Source organism: Phascolarctos cinereus, unplaced genomic scaffold, assembly GCF_003287225.1.
Source record: "Phascolarctos cinereus isolate Bilbo 61053 unplaced genomic scaffold, phaCin_HiC Scaffold_3;HRSCAF=262, whole genome shotgun sequence".
NCBI lineage: Eukaryota > Metazoa > Chordata > Mammalia > Diprotodontia > Phascolarctidae > Phascolarctos > Phascolarctos cinereus.
Window position 1 is genome coordinate 168,901,149 of NW_027555736.1, and position 5,522 is coordinate 168,906,670.

At 38.3% G+C, this 5,522-nt stretch overlaps 1 pseudogene; it reads left to right on the top strand.

The window, feature by feature from the left end:
• The first annotated feature begins 4,318 nt into the window (after nt 1-4,318).
• Nucleotides 4,319-4,687, top strand: LOC110207206 (V-type proton ATPase 16 kDa proteolipid subunit c pseudogene; annotated as a pseudogene).
• Nucleotides 4,688-5,522: the final 835 nt, after the last annotated feature.

A 5,522-nucleotide genomic window follows, 5' to 3' on the forward strand; every position in this document is an offset into this window, starting at 1 on the left:
AAGCAGCTTCTTTCTATAAAACTACTTTGAGATAATTTCATTTTAATGTCATTGTTATTCCTTTAAGGCATTGCCTTTAATTGAGCTACTTTTAATTTGTTTGTTCCTCATATGATACTTGTCACTGTATTCTATTAGTATTCTGTCATCCATGCTATATAAATAATTTCTTTTTGTTCTGTTTTCCTCCAAACCTAATCACTATCAAAAACTCAACTCCTTTGTATCTCTAGAAATATCTCATTTTCTTTGAATCCAATTGTAAAATTCAAAACCTGAAAATCTGAAATTCTTAAAACGTTCACGTAACCAGAACTGTATTTGAAAATAAACTATAACAATATCCCATTTATAGTAACTGCATCTAGATTTTGATTTATATTGACACTTGGCCACACAGAGTTGGAGCTTATCTTTTTCTGAGTTTTTATGTTTGTGACAAACGGTGTTTGCTAAGAAGAGGAAAGTTGAACATAGTTTAACATATACACCATTGCTTTGAAGAGCTTATTTTAAAAGGTTCAAAGAAAGGGATCATGTGCTGACCTATAAGTAAAATATTATGAAAGCCAGCCAGCAGGGAATAGCAATTTCTCAAGAATGAAATTCTGTAGACACAAAAAGAAACACTTGTGATTAGAAGGGAAAGAGGGGAAATTGTCTCAGGAAACCAATGTAGTTGCATAGAGAATTTAACACAGTTTGATTTTTACAATATAGGTACATGAGGTAGAAATAAGGTCAAGTGATGGAGAGGGAATACAAACTGGATTCAAAGACTGACTCTAGTATACACTGGCTGTGTAGCCATAAGCAAGTCACTTATCTTTTAGGTACTTTGGGCAACTAAGACTCCATTGGAGATCAGCTGTTGATCTGTTTTTGGTAACACTGCATATTTACATTGCACTGGAATCAATTACCAAGTTTTACAGGATTATTGCTTAGGATAGTGCCGATTTGAATACATGCTACTGCTTTAGAACTTTACTATTCACGTTAATCGGGACCTAGTTGTAGTACTTTTATATAGTAGGAGCTCAATAAATTGTTTGTTGAATGGAACTGAGTAGCAACAGCAGGCTGCCCCTGCAGTCTCTGGTTAGCACTTTCCTGTCTCTTAATTTGCTAGAAAGAGTCTTGATAGCTATCAATTGCTTGGAAAATAACGGTAACTAACTTTTACATAGTGCAATAAGATTTGCAAAATGCTTTGCATGTTGTATCTCATTTGAGATTCACAGCAACCCAATGAGGCAGGTATCATATGTTTATTAATATTTTACAGATGAGGCAGCTGAAGCTGGGAGAGATAATGTGACTTGCCCATAAACATTTAGCTAGCAACTTGAAGGTAGGATCTGAGTCCAACACTCTGTTGCTTTCAAGTGCAGTCGTCTTTCCATCATAGAGTAGCTACTACAAAATAACAGTGGACAGAATAAAGTCTCAACCTGGACAAATGAAAACCTTTTTTAAAAACAGAAGAAACGTGATAGGGAAGCTGTTGGAGCAAAGGATGTCTTGCAAAAAAGTAAGAAATCCAGTAATCCCTTCCTGGAGGAACTGGCTTACATAAGATTTTACTATATCTTACAAAACCCAAGCAAACAAATGCAATCTCCCTTTCAAAATTGTAAATAAGGAATTACAACTCAGCAAACTTGAAAATGAAATATGGGAGGGGGGAAGTCATGGAAAGATGGACTATGGTGTTACCATGCAATTTCATTTACAGGTTTGTAAATGTGTCAAGACTCCAGAATAATCTTAATGTTGCTTGGATCATGCAGAATTAGAGGCAGTATTTGAATTCAGGCTTTGTTGAGCCTAGGTCCAGCACCCTACCCATTATGCAACACTGTCTTTCAAATTTCTGGTTGAACAAATAACAGAAAAGCAAGTAAAACTGGCTTTTTATGTCTTGAGTTACATTTATTATGTGCATGGGGGAGGGGAGCAATAAGTGATTACAGTTATCTTCATTTGAAGAAAAGAAAACCAAGAGCAAAAAAGTTATGTGTACTAAACTAACTCAAAATTTCTCAGAAAGCCATCAGAAAAAAATTAGACAAGAACTCCAGTCTCTGAATTTCCATCCTAGTTCAGCATTTATCTTATCACATTTTTTGTTTTCCCCCAAAATAAACTCCTCTTTCAACAAATAGCACAACCATTAAGATCAATACCCTGTCTCTCCTTAAAACATTACCTCTGAGACTTAATACAAGAAATTTAATTGTATGAGACAAACAACAATTGTTTTTGTGATTTGTTTTTTTACTCATTCAGAACAAGTAAGGCTATTGGATTTGGGGAAATATGGAAACTCATAAAACAATTGTACTTTGCTATCTAGGGCAACAGAGATGTAATTAATAAAAAATTGAAATGCTCTGCAGGCTAGCAACACCCAAAGTAATAACTACTTTATGAAAATGAGACATAGGTCCCAGAGAGGCTTGAACCAGGTTTCTGCTCTATTGATTACATTGTCAGACAACATATCTCATATCACTGAACATGTCCTATATCAGGAGATGAGAAGGAACACAAAAGGAAACATAAATTTCAGAGGAAATAGGAAAGCCCATAGACCTCTATGTAACCCCCCTGCTACCAAAAAGGTGATGTGACTTTGGATTGTCAATCCTGGTAGTTTTTGAAAAAAAGCAAAAAAATGACAAAGAGAAAAAGGAGAAAGTTGGATCTCTGCGAAGCACTTATAAGATTCCATAAAATCATGAACAACTGATTACTGAAACATCAAACTACTATTCATTACCTGCTAATGTGGGGCTACTAGAGATGGATCAATCCCGGTAACAACTTGATCTCTCATTCAGTATGCCACTTCGCTAAATCTAAAACTCAAATCATTGTCTAGTCCATTGTTTATTTCACTTCAACCACATAGAAGGTAGTGTGATAGAGTGGGAAAGAGACGTGGATATGGAGTCTGAGAAACTGGATTCAAATCCTCCTTTTTCCACTTCCTTCCTATGTAATCTTAAACAAGCCACTTCAATTTCTCTGGGTCTTAGTTTCCTCATCTGGAAAATAAACACTTTTTCTTTATGGCAATGATCATCGTAAAAAGAAAGAAGACAAAGATCACTTCTTAACAAATTTTAAATCCTGGGGTTTGATGGATGGAATCAAGATGGCAGAGTACAGGTCAGTACCCAGTGGAACTCTCCCAACATTCCTTCAAAACAAATTTAAAATAACAGCTAAAACAAACATTGGAGTGGTAGAGCCAACAAAAGGTCAGAAGGAGACATTTTTCTAGCCTAAGACAACTTAGGAGGTCTGAAGGAGAGATCTGTAACACTGAGGGAAAGGAGGAGCAAGGGAAAGTCCTAAAGTACAGCAGCAACTTTAGGAACTCTCAGCCCAGAGATGGTCAGGGGTCAGACAACTGCTCAGAAAAAGATTACAGGGGACTCTTTGTGGGCACTGGGTGTAGCTGGAACTGATTGGCAATTCTATTGCCCATAAAGAATCCTAGGTCACAGTTTCTCAGTGGATAGGAATTCTTGTGATCAGTCAAAAGGGAGCAAGGGCCCTGATCGTAGTTCTATTTCCAAAAGGAGTGTTAGCAGTTGCAGCTAAAGAGGACAGAGGCCATTCTTAGGTAAAGACCAGAGCACAACTAAAAGAGCAAGATATTACTACCTTGTAAGCACAAAGATATTACTACCTTGAAAGCACAGAAAAACTTCAGGCCCCTACAACTTAAAAAGCAAGACAAAAAAAGCTTCAAGCTAGAAATGGTACATCTCTACCCCTAGGTGAGTAGAGCCCAACTTTAACATAAAGTTCAAAATCAAGAAATAGGCTTGGAAAAAAAGCAAACAACAACAAAAAAAAAACTTAACCATAAAAGCCTATTATAGTAGCAGAGAAGAACAAGACACAAACTTAGAAGAAGACAACAATGTGAAACAGCTACAAGCAAAGCTTCAGAGAAAAATTCTATCTGGGCTCAAAGCCAACAAGAATTCCTGGAAGAGTTAAGAAAGAGATAAGAGTGGTAGAAGAAAAATTGGGAAAAGAAATGAGAGTGATGAAAGAAAATTATGAAAAGAAGATCAACGGCTTGACAAAAGAGTAATGAAAAAAATACTAAAGAAAATAACACCATAAAACAGAATTGGCCTAATGGTAAAGGAGACACAAAAATTCACTGGAAAAAAAAAAGAACTCATTTAAAAGTAAAATAGGCCAAGTGGAAAAGAGATACAAAAATTCACTGAAAAAAGAATTTCTTAAAAGCAGAATTGACCAAATGGAAAAGGAGGTACTCCATGCAGACATGTCTGAGAGTCCCAAATACATGTCCTTCTTCGCCATCATGTGTGCCTCGGCTGCCATGGTCTTCAGCACTCTTGGTATGCCTTATGGTACAGCAAAAAGTGGCACTGGTATTGCAGCCATGTCAGTCATGCAACCTGAATTGATCATGAAGTCAATCAGTCCCATCGTCATGGCTGGTGTCATCACCATCTATGGCCTTGTGGTGGCTGTTCTCATTGCCAGCTATCTGACATTGGGAATCACCCTGTTCAAGAGTTTCCTTCAGCTGAGAGCAGGTCTCAGCATAGGCCTAAGTGGGCTGGTGGCTGGCTTTGCCACTGGCATTGTAAGTAATGCTGGTGTTCAGGGGAAAGCACAGCAGCTTTGACTTTTTGAGGGGATGATCCAAATTCTAATCGTCACTGAGGTGCTTGGGCTGTATGGCCTGATTGTGGCCCTCATTCCCTCTACAAAGACCCTCTGTTCCCATTCTTTACAGTGCCACACCTTCTCCCCCCACCACTCAGCCCTTCAGCCATGGAGTATGATGCAAAGACTTGTCTTGAAGCACCGTATCCCTCCCAATTCGCTCCAGAATGAATTGCCTAACACCCAGTGCAGTGTATAGCTGGTAGTAAGACTTGTAAATGTGCATTGTCATAATGACTCTTCTGTCTGTGTCACACCACACTGGATTGTATGGTGCCTGAACTGGGCCCAGCTGAGATTGAGGCCTGCTGGGATTGGCCAGGCAGCCGGGCAATCTCCTTACCCATTTGCCTTTAGTACTCTGTGTATAAACATGACTTAGAATTGTCATTTTTCTCTTCACTGGATGTTTATTTATGAAGATTTGACATGTTCATAAAAAAAGAAAATAATTCCTTACAAATTAGAATTGGGCAAATGGAGCTAATGACTTTATGAGACATCAAGAAACAAACAAACAAAACCAAAAGAAGAGGGGAGGAGTAGTCAAGATGGTGAGTAAAGGCAGAAACACACCTGAGCTCTCTCCCAAACCCCTCCAAATCCCTTTAAATAATGGCTCCAAACAAATCCTAGGGTAACAGAACCTACAAAAAGATGGAGTGAAACAATTTTCCAGCACAAGGTAACTTAGAAGGCTGGAAGGAAGGGATTGCTGCATCAGGGTGAGAGAAGAGCTCAGTCCAGCAAAGGACACACCAGCACAGACTAGGCCCCAGCAAACCAGGACCAGG